We start from the raw sequence: 22,215 nt of genomic DNA, 5'->3' as shown, positions 1-22,215 counted from the left end.
GGCAAAACACACGGTTGAATGACGTCGGGCGTGAAATGCCATCATAGCCCTTGGATGGCAAACACAGTGGAACTTCTTCAGGCATGACATGCCATCACCGCCTTTGGACAGCACACACGGTCGAACAACATCGGGCGTGGCATGCCATTATTGCCTTTGGGCAGCACACACGGTCGAACGACGTCGGGTGTGGCATGCCATCTTAGCCCTTAGACGGCAAACACGGTCGAACGTTGTCAGGCGTAACATGTCATCACTGCCTTTGGACATTACACACGGTCCAACGATGTCAGGCGTGGCATGCCATCATCGTCTTTGGGCAGCACACCCGGTCGAACGATGTCGGGCATGACATGCCATCATCGCCTTTGGGCCGCACAAATGGTCGAACGCCATCAGGCATGGCATGCCATTATCGCCTTTGGGCAGCACAAACGGTCGAATGACATCAAACGTGGCATGACATCACCGCTCTTGGACATCACCCACGGTCGCCAACGTCAGTCGTGGCATGACATCAACGCCCTTAGAAAGCACACACGATCGAACGACGTCGGGCGTGGCAAGCCATCATCGTCTTTGGGCAGCACACATGGTCGAAAGACATCGGGCCTAGCATTACATCACTGCCTTTGGATAACACACACGATCGAACAACGTTGGGCGTAATTCGCCATCACCGCCTTTGGACAGCACACACGTTCGAACGACGTCGGGCATGGGATAACATCATTACCTTTCGGCAGCACATACGGTCAAACGACGTCGGGCGTGGCTTGCCACCATCGCTTTTGGACTAGCTCACACAGTTAGATGATGTCGGGCGTGGCATGCCATCATAGCTCTTGGACGGCAAACTCGGTCAAACGACGTCATGCGTGACATGCCATCACCGCCTTTGGACAGCACACATGATCAAACAACGTCGGCCGTGGCAAGCCATCATCACCTTTGAGCAACACACAAGGTCGAATGACGTCGGGCGTAGCATGACATCACCGCCTTTGGACAGCACACACGGTCGAACGACTTCTGGCGTGGCATGCCATCACCGCCTTTGGACAGCACACACAGTCGAACGACGTCGGGCGTGGCATTTCATCATCGCCATTGGGCAGCACACACGGTCGAACAAATTCGAGCGTGGCATGCCATCATAGCCCTTAGATGGAACACATGGTCAAAAATTGTCAAGCGTAACATGCCATCACCGCCTTTGGACAGCACACACGGTCGAACGACGTCAGGCGTGGCATGCCATCATCGCCTTTTAGCAGCACACACGGTCGAACGACGTCGGGCGTGGCATGACATCACCGCCCTTGGACGGCACACAAGGTCGAATGACGTCAGGCGTCGCATTACATCACCACCCTTAGATAGCACACACGATCGCCAACATCGGGCGTGACATTACATCACCGCCCTTAGATAGCACACACGGTCGGAAACGTCGGGTGTGAATCACCATCACCGCCTTTGGAAAGAACACACGGTCGAGCGACGTCGGGTGTGACATGCCATCATTACCTTTGGCAGCACATATGGTCAAACGACGTCGGGCATGGCTTGCCACCATCGATTTTGGACTAGCTCACATAGTCGGACGATGTCGGGCGTGGCATGCCATCATAGCCCTTGGACGACAAACTCGGTAAAACGACGTCAGGCGTGACATGCCATAACCGCCTTTAGACAGCACACACGATCGAACAATGTCGGGCGTAGCATGCCATCATCGCCTTTGAGCAACACACAAGGTCGAATGACGTCGGGCGTAGCATGACATCACCGCCTTTGGACAGCACACACGGTCGAATGACTTCTAGCGTGGCATGCCATCACCGCCTTTGGACAGCACACACAGTCGAACGACGTCGGGCGTGGCATTTCATCATCGCCATTTGGCAGCACACACGGTCGAACAAATTCGAGCGTGGCATGCCATCATAGCCCTTAGATGGAACACATGGTCAAAAATTGTCAAGCGTAACATGCCATCACCACCTTTGGACAGCACACACAGTCGAACAACGTCAGGCGTGGCATGCCATCATCGCCTTTTGGTAGCACACACGGTCGAACGACGTCGGGCGTGGCATGACATCACCGCCCTTGGACGGCACACAAGGTCGAACGACGTCAGGCGTCGCATTACATCACCACCCTTAGATAGCACACACGATCGCCAACATCGGGCGTGACATTACATCACCGCCCTTAGATAGCACACACGGTCGGAAACGTCGGGCGTGATTCACCATCACCGCCTTTGGAAAGCTCACACGGCCGAACAACGTCGGGTGTGACATGCCATCATTACCTTTGGGCAGCACATATGGTCAAATGATGTCGGGCATGGCTTGCCACTATCGGTTTTGGACTAGCTCACATAGTCGGACGATGTCGGGCGTGGCATGCTATCATAGCCCTTGGACGACAAACTCGGTAAAACAACATCAGGCATGACATGCCATAACCGCCTTTAGACAGCACACACGATCGAACAATGTCGGGCGTAGCATGCCATCATCGCCTTTGAGCAGCACACACGGTCGAATAACATCGGCGTAGGATAAAATCACCGCCATTGGACAGCACACACAGTCAAACAACTTCTAGCGTGGCATGCCATCACTGCCTTTGGACAGCACACACAGTCGAACAACGTCAGGCCTGGCATGTCATCATAGCCTTTAGGTAGCACACACGGTCGAACGACGTCGGGCGTGGCAGGCCATCATCGTCTTTGGGCAGCACACCTGGTCGAACGACGTCGGGCATGGCATGCCATCATCGCCTTTGGGCAGCACAAATGGTCAAACGACGTAGGCAGTGGCATGACATCAATGCCCTAGGACTGCATGCACGATCCGATGACGTCGGGCGTGGCATGACATCACCGCCTTTGGACGGCACGCGCGGTCGAATGACGTCGGGCGTGGCATGACGTCACCGCCTTTGGAATACACACACGGTTGAACGTTATTGGGCATGGCATGCCATCATCGCCTTTGGGCAGCACACACGGTCGAATGAGGTAGGGCGTGGCATGCCATCATCGCCTCTGGGCCGCACAAACGTTCGAACGATTTTAGGCGTGGCATGACATCACTGCCCTAGGACTGCATGCATGGTCGGACTACGTCGGGTGTGGCATAACATCACCGCCCTTAGATGGCACGCATGGTCGGACGACGTCAGGCGTGGCATGACATCACCGCCCTTGGATAGTACACACAGTCGGCAACGTCGGGCGTGGCATTACATCACCGCTCTTGGACTGCACGCACAATCGGTATAGTCAGGCGTGGCATGACATCACTAACCTTGGAATGCACACACGGTCGGACGATGTCTGGCGTGACATTCCATCATCGCTTTTGGACAGCAAATACGGTAGAAATACATCGGGCGTGGCATGCCATCATCGCCTTTGGGCTGCACACACGGTTGAACGACGTCGGGCGTGGCATGCCATAATCGCATTTGGAAAGCACAAATGGTTGAACGACGTCAGGCGTGGCTTGACATAACTGCCCCAAAGCACGGTCCGACGACGTCGAGCAAGGCATGACATCTCCGCCCTTGGACAACACCCATGGTCCAACGACGTCGAGTGTGGCATGACATCACCGCCCTTGGACGGCATGCATGGTCGGACGACATCGGGCGTGGCATGACATCACCACCCTTAGACAGCACACACGATCGACAATGTCAGGCGTGGCATGACATCACCGCCCTTGGACAGCACAGACAGTCAGCAACATCAGACGTGTCATAACATCACTACCCTTGGACAGCACACACGGTCGGACGACGTCGAGCGTGGCATGATATCACCTCCCTTTAGTAGCAAACAGAGTCGGACTACATTGGGCGCTGTATGACATCACTGCCGTTGGACAGCATACAAGGTCAAACAACGTCGGGCGTGGCATGCCATCATCGACTTGGGACAACACACACGGTCAAACGACGTCGGGCGTGGCATGCCATCATCGCCTTTGGGCAGCACACACGGTCGAATGACGTCGGGCGTGGCATGCCATAATCACCTTTGGGCAGCACACATGGTCAAATGATGTAGGGTGTGGCATGCCACCATCACGTTTGCACTAGCTCACACAGTCGGACGGTGTCGGGCGTGGCATGCCATCATAGCCCTTGGACAGCAAACACGGTGGAACGACGTCGGGCGTGGCATGTCATCATCGCCTTTGGACATCACACATGGTCGAACGACGTCAGGCGTGGCATGCCATCATTGCCTTTGGGCAGCACACACGGTCTGACGATGTAAGGCGTGGCCTGACATCTCCGCCCTTAGAAAGCACACACGGTCGAACGACGTAAGGCGTGGCATGACATCACCGCCCTTGGAGTACATGCCTGGTCCGACGACATCGGGCGTGGCATGACATCACCGACCTTGTCGGGCGTGGCATTACATCACCGCCGTTGGATAGCACACATGGTCAGCAACGTCAGGCGTGGCATTACATCATCGCCCTTGGACAGCACACACGGTCAACAACGTCGGGCGTGACATGACATCACCGCCCTTGGACAACACACACGGTCGAAAGACGTCAGGCCATTGGACAGCACACAAAATTAAACGACGTCAGGCGTGGCATGAAATCATCAACTATGGGCATCACACACGGTCGAATGATGTCGGGCGTGGTATGCCATCATAGCCCGTGGACCGCACACATGGTCGATCGACGTCAGGCGTGGCATGACATCACCGCCTTTGGACAGCACACACGGTCGAATGACGTTGGGCGTGGCATGCCATCATCGCCATTGGGCATCCCACACGGTCGAATGACTTCGGGCATGGGATGCCATCATTTCCTTTCGGCAGCACACCTGGTCGAACGACATCAGGCGTGGCATTCCATCATCGCCTTTGGGCAGCAATAACGATCGAACGACGTCGGGCATGGCATGACATCACCGCCCTAGGACTGCATGCACGGTCGGCAACTTCGGGCGTGGAATGACTTCACCGCCCTTGGACAGCACACACAATCGAACGACGTCGGGTGTGGCATGAAATCACCGCCCTTGGACGGCATGCACGGTCGGACGACATCAGGCATGGCATGACATCACCGCCTTTGTACAGCACACACGGTTGAACAACGTCAGGCATGGCATGCAATCATCGCCTTTGGGTAGCACACCAGTCGAATGACGTTGGGCGTGGTATGCCATCAAAGCCCTTGGACGGCAAACACGGTCGAACGACGCAGGCATGACATGCCATCACCGCCTTTGGATAGCACACACGGTCGAACGACGTCGGGCGTGGCATGCCATCATCCCCTTTGGGCAGCACACACGGTAGAAAGACATCAGGCGTGGCATGACATCACCGCCTTTGGATAGCACAAACGGTCGAACAACGTCGGGCGTGATTCACCATCACCGCCTTTGGACAGCACACATGGTCGAATGACGTCGGGCGTGGCTTGCCATCATTACCTTTGGGTAGCACACACGGTAAAATGACATCGAGCGTGGCATGCCATCATAGCCCTTGGACGGCAAACATGGTCGAACGACGTCAGGCGTGACATGCCATCACTGCCTTTGGACAACACACACGGTCGAACAACGTCAGGCGTGGAATGCCATCATCGCCTTTGGCAGCACTTCCGATCGAACGATGTCGGACGTGGCATGCCATTATCGCCTTTGGGCAGCATTAATGGTCGAACGACGTCGAGTGTGGCATGACATCACCGCCCTAGGACTGCATCCACGATTGGACGACATCGGGCGTGGCATGACTTCACCGCCCTTGGGCAGCACACACGGTCGAATGACGTCGGGCGTGGCATGACATCACCACCTTTGGACAGCACACGCGGTCGAACGACGTCGGGTGTGGAATGCCATCATCACCTTTGGCAGCATTTCTGATCGAACGATGTCGGGCGTGGCATGCCATTATCGCCTTTGGGCAGCATAAACGGTCGAACGACATCGAGCGTGGCATGACATCACCGCCCTAGGACTTCATCCACGGTCAGACGACGTCGGGCGTGGCATGACTTCACCGCCCTTGGGCAGCACATACGGTTGAACGACTTCGGGCGTGGCATGACATCACCGCCCTTGGACGGCACACATGATCGGACGACCTCAGGCGTGGCATGACATCACCGCTTTTGGGCAGCACACACGGTCGAACGACGTCGGGCGTTGCACGACATAACCTCCCTTGGAGTACAAGCACGGTAGGACGACGTCAGGTATGGCATGACATCACTGACCTTGGACAACACACATAGTTGGTAACGTTAGGAGTTGTTATACATCACCGCCCTTGGACAATACACACAGTCGAAAGACATCAGGCGTGGCATGACATCACCGCCCTTGGACGGCACGCATAGTCAGACGACGTCGGGCGTGGCATGACATCACCGCCTTTGGACAGCACACATAGACAGCAACGTCGGGCGTGGCATGACATCACCTCCCTAGGATAGCACACACGGTCGGCAAAGTTTGGCGTGGCATGACATGACCGCCCTAGGACAACACACACGGTCGGACGACGTCGAGCTTGGCATGACGTCACCTCCCTTGGTCAGCACACACGGTCGGCATCGTCGGGCGTGGCATGACATCACTCCCTTTGAACAGCACACACGGTCGAACGACGTCTGGCGTGGCATGCCATCACCGCCTTAGGACTGCACACACAGTCGAACGACGTCGGGCGTGGCATGCCATCATCGCCTTTGGGTAGCATACACGGTCGAACGACATCGGGCGTGGCATGCCATCATAGCCCTTGGACGGCAAATAGGGTCGAACGTTGTCAGGCATAACATGCCATCACTGCCTTTGGACAGCACACACGGTCGAACGACGTAGGGCGTGGCATGCCATCATCGCCTTTTGCAGCACACACGGTCGAACGTAGTCGGGCGTGGCATGACATCACCGCCTTAGACAACATACACGGTCGAACGACGATGGACATGACATGCCATTACCACCTTTGGATAGCATACACGCTCGAAAGACGTCAGGCGTGGCATGCCATCATCGTCCTTGGGCAACACATCTGGTCAAACAATGTCGGGCATGGCATGCCATCATCGCCTTTGGGCAGCACAAATGGTCGAGCAATGTTGGTCGTGGCATGACATCACCGCCCTGGACGGCATGCACGGTCGAATAATGTTGGGCGTGGCATGACATCACTGCCTTTCAACAACACACATGGTTGAACGACGTTGGGTGTGGCATGCCATAATCGCCCGTTGGGCAGCACACACGGTCCAATGAGGTCGGGCGTGGCATGCCATCATCGCCTTTGGGCAGCACAAACGTTCAAATGATGTCAAGCATAGCATGACATCACTGCCCTAGGACTATATGCATGGTCGGACGACGTCGGCATGACATCACCGCCTTGGACGGCACACACGGTCGGATGATGTCAGGCATGGCATGACATCAACGCCCTTGGATAGCACACACGGTTGGCAACGCCAGGCGTGGCATTACATCACCGCTCTTGGAATGCACGCACGGTTGGCAACGTCGGGCGTGGCATGACATCACCGACCTTATCAGGCATGGCATTACATCACTGCCCTTTGATAGCACACATGGTCGGCAACGTCAGGCGTGGCATTACACCATCGCCCTTGGACAGCACACATGGTCGACAACGTCGGGCATGACATGACATCACCGCCCTTGGAAAACACACACGGTCGGACGACGTTGGGCATGGCATAACATCACCTCCCTTGGACGGCACGCACGGTCGGACGACGTCAGGCGTTGCATTAAATCACTGCCTTTGGACAACACATACGGTTGAACGACGTCGGGCGTGGCATGCCATCATCGCCTTTGGGCAGCCCGCACAGTCAAACGACGTCGGGCGTGGGATGCCATCATTGCCTTTCAGCAGCACACCTGGTCGAACGACGTCGGGCGTAGCATGCCATCATCGCCTTTGGATAGCAATAACGATCGAACGACGTCGGGTATGGCATGAAATCAACGCCCTAGGACTGCATGCACAGTCAGTAACGTCGGGCGTGGCATGACTTCACCGCCCTTGGACAGCACACACGGTCGAACGACATCGGGCGTGGCATGAAATCACCGCCCTTGGACGGCACGCATGGTCAGACGACGCCAAGCGCCTTTGGACAGCACACTCGGTTGAACAACGTCGGGCGTGGCATGCAATCATTGCCTTTGGGCAGCACACACGGTTGAATGACGTCGGGCGTGGTATGCCATCAAAGCCCTTGGACGGAAAAAACGGTCAAACGACGTCGGGTGTGACATGACATCACCGCCCTTGGACAGCACACACGGTCGAACGACGTCGGGCGTGACATAACATTACCGCCCTTGGAGTACATGCACGGTCAGACGACGTCGGGTATGGCATGACATCACCGACCTTGGACAACACACACAGTCGGTAACGTCAGTAGTGGCATTACATCACCGCCCTTGGACAGCACACACGGTCAGAAACGTCGGGCGTGTCATGACACCACTTCCCCTTGGACTGCACACACGGTCGACAAAGTCGGGCGTGGCATGACATCACCGCCCTTGGACAACACACAGGGTCGGACGACGTCGAGCGTGGCATGACATCACCTCCCTTGGGAAGCACACATGGTCGGCAACGTCGAGCGTTGCATGACATCACCACTTTTGGACAACACACACGGTCGAACGACGTCTGGCATGGCATGCCATCACCGCCTTTTGACAGCACACACAGTCGAAGGAAGTCGCTCGTGGCATGCCATTATCGCCTTAAGGTAGCACACGCGGTCGAACGACGTCGGGCGTCGCATGCCATCATAGACCTTGGACGGCAAACACGGTCGAACGTTGTCAGGCTTAACATGCCATCACTGCCTTTGGACAGCACACACAGTCAAACGACATTGGGCGTGGCATGCCATCATCGCCTTTTGGCAGCACACACGGCCGAACGACGTCGAGCGTGGCATGACATCACTGCCTTGGATAGCACAGACGATCGAACGACGTCGGACATGACATGACATCACCACCTTTGGACAACACACACGGTTGAACAACGTTGGGTGTGGCATACCATCATCGCCTTTGGGCAGCACACACGGTCTAATGAGGTCGGGCGTGGCATGCCATCATCGCCTTTGGGCAGCACAAACGTTCGAATGACGTCAGGCGTGGCATGACATCACCGCCCTAGGACTGCACGCATGGTCGGACGACGTTGGGTGTGGCATGACATTACCACCCTTGGACGGCACGCACTGTCAGATGATGTCAGACGTGGCATGACATCAACGCCCTTGGATAGAACACACGGTCAGCAACCTCAGGCGTGGCATTACATCACCGCTCTTGGACTGCTCGCACGGTCGGTAACGTCGGCATGGCATGACATCACCGCCCTTGGACAGCACACATGGTCAGACGACGTCTGGCGTGACATGCCATCACCGCCTTTGGAAAACACATACGGTTGATAGACGTCGGGCGTGGCATGCCGTCATCGCCTTTTGGCAGCACACACGGTCGAACGACGTCGCGCGTGGCATGCCACAATCGCATTTAGGCAGCACAAAAGGTTGAACGATGTCAGGCGTGGCATGACATCATCGCCATTGGGCAGCACACACGGTCGAACAATGTCAAGCGTGGCATGACATCACCTCCTTTGGACAGCATACACAGTTGGACGACGTAGGGCATGGCATGACATCATTGCCCTTGGGCTGTACGCACAGTTGAACAATCTCGGGCGTGGAATGCCATCATCACTTTTGGGCAGCAAACACGGTCGAACGACGTTGGGCGTGGCATGCGATCATATCCCCTGGACGGCAAACATGGTTGAACAACGTCAGGCATGACATGCCATCACCGCCTTTTGACAACTCAAACGGTCGAACGACATTAGACGTGGCATCCCATCATCGCCTTTGGACTAGCTCACACTGTAGGACGGCGTCAGGCGTGGCATGACATCATCGCCCTTGGACGACGAAATCGGTCGAACAACATCGAGCGTGGATGCCATCATCGTCTTTGGGCAGCACACACGGTCGAATAAGATCGGGCCTGGCATTACATCACCGCCTTTGGACAGCACACACGGTTGGACGACTTAGGGCGTGGAATGACACCATTACCCTTGGAATGCACGCACGGTTGGACGATGTTGCGCCTGGCATGACATCACCACCCTACGACAACATACACGATCCGCAATGTCGGGCGTGGCATGACATCACCGCCCTTGGACAGCACACACTTGGACGACGTCGAGCATGGCATGACATCACCGCCCTTGGGCAGCATATACGGTCAGACTACGTCGGGCGTGGGATGACATCACCGCCTTTGGACAGCACACACGGTCAAATGACGTCGGGAGTGGCATGCCATCATCACTTTTGGGCAGCACACACGGTCGAACAACGTTGGATGTGGCATGAAATCATTGCCCTTGGACGGCAAACATGGTCGAACAATGTCAGGCGTCACATGCCATCACCGCCTTCGGACAACTCACATGGTCGAATGACGTCGGGCGTGGCATGCCATCATCGCCTTTGAGTAGCACACACGGTCGAATGGCATCGGATGTGGCATGACATCACCGCCTTTAGACAGCACACAAGGTTGAACGACGTCGAGCGTGTCATGCCATCACCGCCTTTGGACAACACACACGGTCGATTGACATCGAGCGTGGCATGACATCACCGCCATTGGACTGCATGCACAGTCGAACGACGTCAGGTGTGGCATTATTTCACCGCCTTTCGACAACACACACGGTCGAATGACGTTGGACTTTTCATGCAATCATCACCTTTGGGCAGCACACACGGTCGAAATACGTCAGGCGTGGCATGATATCACCGCCTTTGAACAGCACACACGATCGAACGATGTCGGGCGTGACATGCAATCACCACCTTTGGACAGCACACACGATCGAACGACGTCAGGCGTGGCATGCCATCATCGTTTTGGGTAGCACATATGGTCGAACGATGTAAGGCATGGAATGATATCACCGCCCTAGGACTGCACGCACGGTTCGACTATGTCGGGCGTGGCAGGCCATCATCGCCCTTAGGCAGCACACACGGTCAAACATCGTCGGGCGTGGCATGCCATCATCGCCTTTGGGTGGCACAAATGGTCAAACGACATCGGGCGTGGCATCCCATCATCGCCTTTAAGCAACACACACGGTCAAACAACGTCGGGCATGGCATGCCATCATCGCCTTTGGGTAGCACAAACGTTAGAACGACGTCAGGCATGGCATGACATCACTGCCCTTGGACTGCACGCACGGTCGGACGACATTTGTCGTGCCAAGACATCACCGCCCTTGAACAGCACACACGGTCGAATGATGTCGGGGTTGGCATGACATCACGCCCTTGGTCTGCACGCACGGTCAGGCGTGGCATGACATAACCGCCCTTGGACTGCACGCACGATCGGATGACATCGGGCGTGGCATGACAACACTGCCCTTGGACAGCACACACTGTCAAACGACGTCTGGCGTGGCTTGACATCACCTTCCTTGGACTTCACGCACGGTCAGATGATGTCGGGCGTGGCATGACATCACCTCCCTTGGACAACACACACAGTCAAATGATGTCGGGCGTGGCATGACATCACTGCCCTTGGACAACACACGGTCAGACTAAATCGGGCATGGCATGACATCCCAGCCATTTGACAGCACACACGGTCGAACGACGTCGGGCGTGGCATGCCATCATCGCCTTTGGGTATCCAACACAGTCGAACGACGTCGGGTGTAGCATGCCATCATAGTGCTTGGACGGTAAACACGGTCGAACGACGTCAGGCATGACATGCCATCACCGCCTTTGGAAAGCGCACACGGTTGAACAACGTCTATTGTGGCATGCCATCATCGCCTTTGTGCAGCACACACGGTCAAACGATGTCGGGCATGGCATGACATCACTGCCCTTGGTCTACATGCACGGTCGCACGACGTTGGGCGTGACATGACATCACCGCCCTTGGACAGCACACACGGTCGGCAATGTCGGGTGTGGCATGACATCACCTCCCTAGGACAACACACACTACTGGCAACGTCGTGCCTAGCATGCCATTACCACCCTTGGACAACACACATGGTCGGGCGATGTCGGGCGTGGCATGATATCACCGCCTTTGGGCAGCACACACAGTCAGACGACATCGAGAATGGCATGCCATCATCGCCTTTGGGCAGCACAAATGGTCGAACGACATCAGGGGAGGCATGACATCACCGCCCTTTGACTGCACGCTCCGTCAGACGACGTCGGGCGTGGCATGACATCACCGCCCTTGGACAGCACACATGGTCAGACGACGTCGGGCGTGGCATGACATCACTGCCCTAGGGAAGCACACACGATCAGACTACGTCCAGCGTGGCATGACATCCCCGCCTATGGATATCACACACGACCGAACGACGTCAGGCGTGGCATGCCATCATCGCCTTTGGGCACCACACACGGTCGAACGATGTCGGGCGTGGCATGCGATCATAGCCGTTGAACGGAAAACATGGTCGAACGACAACAGGCCTGACATGCCATCACCGGCTTTGGACAACACATACGGTCGGACGTCGTCGGGTGTGGCATGCCATCATCGCCTTTGGACAGCACACACGGTCGAATGATGTCGGGCGTGGCATGACATCACCTGCTTTGGACAGCACACACGGTCGAACAACGTAGGGCGTGACATGGCATCACCGCATCTGGACAGCACACACACTCGAACGACGTCGAGTGTGGCATGCCATCATCGCGTTTGGGCAGCACGCACGATCAAACGAAGTTGGATGTGATATGCCATCACCGCCCTTGGAGAGCACACACGGTCGAACGACGACAGGCGTGGCACGACATCATGGCCCTCAGACTGCACGCACGGTCGGATGATGTCATGCATGGCATGACCTCACCGCCCTTGGACAGCACACACGGTCGAATGACATCGGTCATGGCATGACATCACTGCCCTTGGACTGCACGCTTGGTCAGACGACATCGGGCATGGCATGACATCACCACCCTTTGACAGCACACACGGTCGAAAGACGTCGGGCGTGGCATGACATCACCGCATTTGCACTATACGCACGGTCGGACGACGTTGGTCGTGACATGACATCACTGACCTTTGAGAACACACACGGTCGGCAACATCATACGTGATATGACATCACCGCCCTTGGACACCACACACGGTCCGCATCGTCAAGCGTGGCTTGACATAACCGCCCTTCAACAGCACACACGGTCGGACGACGTTGGGCATGGCATGAGATCACCGACCTTGGACAGCACACACGTCGAACGACGTTGGGCGTGACATGACAACACCGCCCTTAGACTACAAACACGGTCGGACAACGTCAGGCGTGGCTTGAAATCACCGCCCTTGGACTGCACGCACGGTCAGACAACGTCGGGCGTGGCATGACATCACCGCCCTTGGACTGCACGCACGGTCGGATGACATCGGGCTTAACATGCCATCACCGCCTTTGCACAACACACACGGTCGAACGATGTCGGGCGTGGCATGCCATCATCCCCTTTGGGCAGCACACACGGTCGAACGACGTCAGGCGTCACATGCCACCACCTCCTTTGAACAACACACGCGGTTGAACGACATCGGGCGTGGCATGCCATCATCGCCTTTGGGCAGCACACCTGGTCGACCGACGTCTGGCGTGGAATGCAATCATCGCTTTAAGCAGCACAAACGGTCGAATGACATTGAGCGTGGCATGAAATCACCGCCCTAGGACTACACGCACGGTCAGACGACTTGGGGCATGTCATGACTTCACCATCCTTAGACAGCACAAACGGTCGAACGACGTCTGGCGTGGCATGACATCACCTCCCTTCGACAATACACACGGTCGGCAACATAGAGCGTGGCATGACATTACTGCTCTTGGACTGTGCGCACGATTGAATGACGTCGGGCATGACATCACATCATAGCCCTTGGACAGTACACACGGTTAGACGATGTCGGGCGTGGCATGACTTCACCGCCCTTGGACGGCACGCACGATCTGACGACTTCGGGTGTAACATGACATCACCGCCCTTGGACAGGACACACGATAAGCAACGTCGGGCGTGGCATGACATCACCGCCCTTTAACAGCACACACGGTCGGCAACGTCGGGCGTGGCATTACATCACCGCCCTTGGACATCACACACGGTTGGACGATGTTGGGTGTGGCATGACATCACCTCCCTTGGGCAGCACACACGGTCGAACTACGTCGGGCGTGTAATGCCATTATCACCTTTGCGCAGCACACACGGTAGAACGATGTCGGGCGTGGCATGCCTTCATCGCCTTTGGGCAACACAAACGGTCAAACGACGTCGGGCGTGGCATGCCACCATTGCCGTTGGACTAGCTCACACAGTCGAACGGCATCGGGCGTGGCATGCCATCATCGCCCTTGGACGGCAAACACGGTCAGACAACGTCGGGCGTGGAATGTCATCATCGCCTTTGGGTAGCACAGATAGCGGACGACGTCAGGCATGTCATGCCATCACCGCCCTTCGACAGCACACACTGTTGGATGATGTCAGGCGTGGAATGACATCACCGCCCATGGACAGCACACACAGTCAGCAATGTCGGTCTTGGCATGACATCACCAGCTTTGGACAGCACACACGGTCGAACGACATCATGCGTAACATGCCATCATCGCCTTTGGGCAACACACCGGGTCGAACGACGTCGGGCGTGGCATGCCATTATCGCCTTTGGGAAGGTCAAATGGTCGAACGACGTCAGGCGTGGCATGACATTACCGCCCTTGGTCTACACGCACGATCGAACGGCGTCGGGCATGGCATGCCATTACCGCCCTTGGACAACACACACGATCAGACGACGTCAGGCATGACATGACATCACCGCCCTTGGACTGCACACAAGGTCGAACGATGTCTGGCGTGGCATGACATCACCGCCCTTGGGAAGCACACACAGTCGGCAATGTCGCCGTGGCATGACATAACAGCCTTTAGACAGCACACACGATTGAACAACGTGTGGCGTGGAATTCCATCATCGCCTATGGGCAAAACACACGGTTGAATGACGTCGGGCGTGAAATGCCATCATAGCCCTTGGATGGCAAACACAGTGGAACTTCTTCAGGCATGACATGCCATCACCGCCTTTGGACAGCACACACGGTCGAACAACATCGGGCGTGGCATGCCATTATTGCCTTTGGGCAGCACACACGGTCGAACGATGTCAGGCGTGGCATGCCATCATCGTCTTTGGGCAGCACACCCGGTCGAACGATGTCGGGCATGACATGCCATCATCGCCTTTGGGCCGCACAAATGGTCGAACGCCATCAGGCATGGCATGCCATTATCGCCTTTGGGCAGCACAAACGGTCGAATGACATCAAACGTGGCATGACATCACCGCTCTTGGACATCACCCACGGTCGCCAACGTCAGTCGTGGCATGACATCAACGCCCTTAGAAAGCACACACGATCGAACGACGTCGGGCGTGGCAAGCCATCATCGTCTTTGGGCAGCACACATGGTCGAAAGACATCGGGCCTAGCATTACATCACTGCCTTTGGATAACACACACGATCGAACAACGTTGGGCGTAATTCGCCATCACCGCCTTTGGACAGCACACACGTTCGAACGACGTCGGGCATGGGATAACATCATTACCTTTCGGCAGCACATACGGTCAAACGACGTCAGGCGTGGCTTGCCACCATCGCTTTTGGACTAGCTCACACAGTTAGATGATGTCGGGCGTGGCATGCCATCATAGCTCTTGGACGGCAAACTCGGTCAAACGACGTCATGCGTGACATGCCATCACCGCCTTTGGACAGCACACATGATCAAACAACGTCGGCCGTGGCAAGCTATCATCACCTTTGAGCAACACACAAGGTCGAATGACGTCGGGCGTAGCATGACATCACCGCCTTTGGACAGCACACACGGTCGAACGACTTCTGGCGTGGCATGCCATCACCGCCTTTGGACAGCACACACAGTCGAACGACGTCGGGCGTGGCATTTCATCATCGCCATTGGGCAGCACACACGGTCGAACAAATTCGAGCGTGGCATGCCATCATAGCCCTTAGATGGAACACATGGTCAAAAATTGTCAAGCGTAACATGCCATCACCGCCTTTGGACAGCACACATGGTCGAACGACGTCAGGCGTGGCATGCCATCATCGCCTTTTAGCAGCACACACGGTCGAACGACGTCGGGCGTGGCATGACATCACCGCCCTTGGACGGCACACAAGGTCGAATGACGTCAGGCGTCGCATTACATCACCACCCTTAGATAGCACACACGATCGCCAACATCGGGCGTGACATTACATCACCGCCCTTAGATAGCACACACGGTCGGAAACGTCGGGTGTGATTCACCATCACCGCCTTTGGAAAGAACACATGGTCGAGCGACGTCGGGTGTGACATGCCATCATTACCTTTAGCAGCACATATGGTCAAACGACGTCGGGCATGGCTTGCCACCATCGATTTTGGACTAGCTCACATAGTCGGACGATGTCGGGCGTGGCATGCCATCATAGCCCTTGGACGACAAACTCGGTAAAATGACGTCAGGCGTGACATGCCATAACCGCCTTTAGACAGCACACATGATCGAACAATGTCGGGCGTAGCATGCCATCATCGCCTTTGAGCAACACACAAGGTCGAATGACGTCGGGCGTAGCATGACATCACCGCCTTTGGACAGCACACACGGTCGAATGACTTCTAGCGTGGCATGCCATCACCGCCTTTGGACAGCACACACAGTCGAACGACGTCGGGCGTGGCATTTCATCATCGCCATTGGGCAGCACACACGGTCGAACAAATTCGAGCGTGGCATGCCATCATAGCCCTTAGATGGAACACATGGTCAAGAATTGTCAAGCGTAACATGCCATCACCACCTTTGGACAGCACACACAGTCGAACAACGTCAGGCGTGGCATGCCATCATCGCCTTTTGGCAGCACACACGGTCGAACGACGTCGGGCGTGGCATGACATCACCGCCCTTGGACGGCACACAAGGTCGAACGACGTCAGGCGTCGCATTACATCACCACCCTTAGATAGCACACACGATCGCCAACATCGGGCGTGACATTACATCACCGCCCTTAGATAGCACACACGGTCGGAAACGTCGGGCGTGATTCACCATCACCGCCTTTGGAAAGCACACACGGCCGAACAACGTCGGGTGTGACATGCCATCATTACCTTTGGGCAGCACATATGGTCAAACGACGTCGGGCATGGCTTGCCACTATCGGTTTTGGACTAGCTCACATAGTCGGACGATGTCGGGCGTGGCATGCTATCATAGCCCTTGGACGACAAACTCGGTAAAACAACATCAGGCATGACATGCCATAACCGCCTTTAGACAGCACACACGATCGAACAATGTCGGGCGTAGCATGCCATCATCGCCTTTGAGCAGCACACACGGTCGAATAACATCGGCGTAGGATAAAATCACCGCCATTGGACAGCACACACAGTCAAACAACTTCTAGCGTGGCATGCCATCACCGCCTTTGGACAGCACACACAGTCGAACAACGTCAGGCCTGGCATGTCATCATAGCCTTTAGGTAGCACACACGGTCGAACGACGTCAGGCGTGGCAGGCCATCATCGTCTTTGGGCAGCACACCTGGTCGAACGACGTCGGGCATGGCATGCCATCATCGCCTTTGGGCAGCACAAACGGTCAAACGACGTGGGCAGTGGCATGACATCAATGCCCTAGGACTGCATGCACGATCCGATGACGTCGGGCGTGGCATGACATCACCGCCTTTGGACGGCACGCGCGGTCGAATGACGTCGGGCGTGGCATGACGTCACCGCCTTTGGAATACACACACGGTTGAACGTTATTGGGCATGGCATGCCATCATCGCCTTTGGGCAGCACACACGGTCGAATGAGGTAGGGCGTGGCATGCCATCATCGCCTCTGGGCCGCACAAACGTTCGAACGATTTTAGGCGTGGCATGACATCACTGCCCTAGGACTGCATGCATGGTCGGACTACGTCGGGTGTGGCATAACATCACCGCCCTTAGATGGCACGCATGGTCGGACGACGTCAGGCGTGGCATGACATCACCGCCCTTTGATAGTACACACAGTCGGCAACGTCGGGCGTGGCATTACATCACCGCTCTTGGACTGCACGCACAATCGGCATAGTCAGGCGTGGCATGACATCACTAACCTTGGAATGCACACACGGTCGGACGATGTCTGGCGTGACATTCCATCATCGCTTTTGGACAGCAAATACGGTAGAAATACATCGGGCGTGGCATGCCATCATCACCTTTGGGCAGCACACACGGTTGAACGACGTCGGGCGTGGCATGCCATAATCGCATTTGGAAAGCACAAATGGTTGAACGACGTCAGGCGTGGCTTGACATAACTGCCCCAAAGCACGGTCCGACGACGTCGAGCAAGGCATGACATCACCGCCCTTGGACAACACCCATGGTCCAACGACGTCGAGTGTGGCATGACATCACCACCCTTGGACGGCATGCATGGTCGGACGACATCGGGCATGGCATGACATCACCACCCTTAGACAGCACACACGATCGACAATGTCAGGCGTGGCATAACATCACCGCCCTTCGACAGCACAGACATTCAGCAACATCAGACGTGTCATAACATCACTACCCTTGGACAGCACACACGGTCGGACGACGTCGAGCGTGGCATGATATCACCTCCCTTTAGTAGCAAACAGAGTCGGACTACATTGGGCGCTGCATGACATCACTGCCGTTGGACAGCACACAAGGTCAAACAACGTCGGGCGTGGCATGCCATCATCGACTTGGGACAACACACACGGTCAAACGACGTCGGGCGTGGCATGCCATCATCGCCTTTGGGCAGCACACACGGTCGAATGACGTCGGGCGTGGCATGCCATAATCACCTTTGGGCAGCACACATGGTCAAATGATGTAGGGTGTGGCATGCCACCATCACGTTTGCACTAGCTCACACAGTCGGACGGTGTCGGGCGTGGCATGCCATCATAGCCCTTGGACAGCAAACACGGTGGAACGACGTCGGGCGTGGCATGTCATCATCGCCTTTGGACATCACACATGGTCGAACGACGTCAGGCGTGGCATGCCATCATTGCCTTTGGGCAGCACACACGGTCTGACGATGTAAGGCGTGGCCTGACATCTCCGCCCTTAGAAAGCACACACGGTCGAACGACGTAAGGCGTGGCATGACATCACCGCCCTTGGAGTACATGCCTGGTCCGACGACATCGGGCGTGGCATGACATCACCGACCTTGTCGGGCGTGGCATTACATCACCGCCGTTGGATAGCACACATGGTCAGCAACGTCAGGCGTGGCATTACATCATCGCCCTTGGACAGCACACACGGTCAACAACGTCGGGCGTGACATGACATCACCGCCCTTGGACAACACACACGGTCGAAAGACGTCAGGCCATTGGACAGCACACAAAATTAAACGACGTCAGGCGTGGCATGAAATCATCAACTATGGGCATCACACACGGTCGAATGATGTCGGGCGTGGTATGCCATCATAGCCCGTGGACCGCACACATGGTCGATCGACGTCAGGCGTGGCATGACATCACCGCCTTTGGACAGCACACACGGTCGAATGACGTTGGGCGTGGCATGCCATCATCGCCATTGGGCATCCCACACGGTCGAATGACTTCGGGCATGGGATGCCATCATTTCCTTTCGGCAGCACACCTGGTCGAACGACATCAGGCGTGGCATTCCATCATCGCCTTTGGGCAGCAATAACGATCGAACGACGTCGGGCATGGCATGACATCATCGCCCTAGGACTGCATGCACGGTCGGCAACTTCGGGCGTGGAATGACTTCACCGCCCTTGGACAGCACACACGATCGAACGACGTCGGGTGTGGCATGAAATCACCGCCCTTGGACGGCATGCACGGTCGGACGACATCAGGCATGGCATGACATCACCGCCTTTGTACAGCACACACGGTTGAACAACGTCAGGCATGGCATGCAATCATCGCCTTTGGGTAGCACACCAGTCGAATGACGTTGGGCGTGGTATGCCATCAAAGCCCTTGGACGGCAAACACGATCGAACGACGCAGGCATGACATGCCATCACCGCCTTTGGATAGCACACACGGTAGAACGATGTCGGGCGTGGCATGCCATCATCCCCTTTGGGCAGCACACACGGTAGAAAGACATCAGGCGTGGCATGACATCACCGCCTTTGGATAGCACAAACGGTCGAACAACGTCGGGCGTGATTCACCATCACCGCCTTTGGACAGTACACATGGTCGAATGACGTCGGGCGTGGCTTGCCATCATTACCTTTGGGTAGCACACACGGTAAAATGACATCGAGCGTGGCATGCCATCATAGCCCTTGGACGGCAAACATGGTCGAACGACGTCAGGCGTGACATGCCATCACTGCCTTTGGACAACACACACGGTCGAACAACGTCAGGCGTGGAATGCCATCATCGCCTTTGGCAGCACTTCCGATCGAACGATGTCGGACGTGGCATGCCATTATCGCCTTTGGGCAGCATTAATGGTCGAACGACGTCGAGTGTGGCATGACATCACCGCCCTAGGACTGCATCCACGATTGGACGACATCGGGCGTGGCATGACTTCACCGCCCTTGGGCAGCACACACGGTCGAACGACGTCGGGCGTGGCATGACATCACCACCTTTGGACAGCACACGCGGTCGAACGACGTCGGGTGTGGAATGCCATCATCACCTTTGGCAGCATTTCTGATCGAACGATGTCGGGCGTGGCATGCCATTATCGCCTTTGGGCAGCATAAACGGTCGAACGACGTCGAGCGTGGCATGACATCACCGCCCTAGGACTTCATCCACGGTCAGACGACGTCGGGCGTGGCATGACTTCACCGCCCTTGGGCAGCACATACGGTTGAACGACTTCGGGCGTGGCATGACATCACCGCCCTTGAACGGCACACATGATCGGACGACCTCAGGCGTGGCATGACATCACCGCCTTTGGGCAGCACACACGGTCGAACGACGTCGGGCGTTGCACGACATAACCGCCCTTGGACAGCACACACAGTTGAACGACGTTGGGCGTCACATGACATCACCTCCCTTGGAGTACAAGCACGGTAGGACGACGTCAGGTATGGCATGACATCACTGACCTTGGACAACACACATAGTTGGTAACGTTAGGAGTTGTTATACATCACCGCCCTTGGACAATACACACAGTCGAAAGACATCGGGCGTGGCATGACATCACCGCCCTTGGACGGCACGCATAGTCAGATGACGTCGGGCGTGGCATGACATCACCGCCTTTGGACAACACACATAGACAGCAACGTCGGGCGTGGCATGACATCACCTCCCTAGGATAGCACACACGGTCGGCAAAGTTGGGCGTGGCATGACATGACCGCCCTAGGACAACACACACGGTCGGACGACGTCGAGCTTGGCATGACGTCACCTACCTTGGTCAGCACACACGGTCGGCATCGTCGGGCGTGGCATGACATCACTCCCTTTGAACAGCACACACGGTCGAACGACGTCTGGCGTGGCATGCCATCACCGCCTTAGGACTGCACACACAGTCGAACGACGTCGGGCGTGGCATGCCATCATCGCCTTTGGGTAGCATACACGGTCGAACGACATCGGGCGTGGCATGCCATCATAGCCCTTGGACGGCAAACAGGGTCGAACGTTGTCAGGCATAACATGCCATCACTGCCTTTGGACAGCACACACGGTCGAACGACGTAGGGCGTGGCATGCCATCATCGCCTTTGGCAGCACACACGGTCGAACGTAGTCGGGCGTGGCATGACATCACCGCCTTAGACAACACACACGGTCGAACGACGATGGACATGACATGCCATTACCACATTTGGATAGCATACACGCTCGAAAGA

This window comes from Solanum lycopersicum, chromosome 6 (genome assembly GCF_036512215.1).
Source record: "Solanum lycopersicum chromosome 6, SLM_r2.1".
NCBI lineage: Eukaryota > Viridiplantae > Streptophyta > Magnoliopsida > Solanales > Solanaceae > Solanum > Solanum lycopersicum.
The sequence above is the reverse complement of the archived record's forward strand: the minus strand, read 5'-3'. Positions refer to the sequence as shown.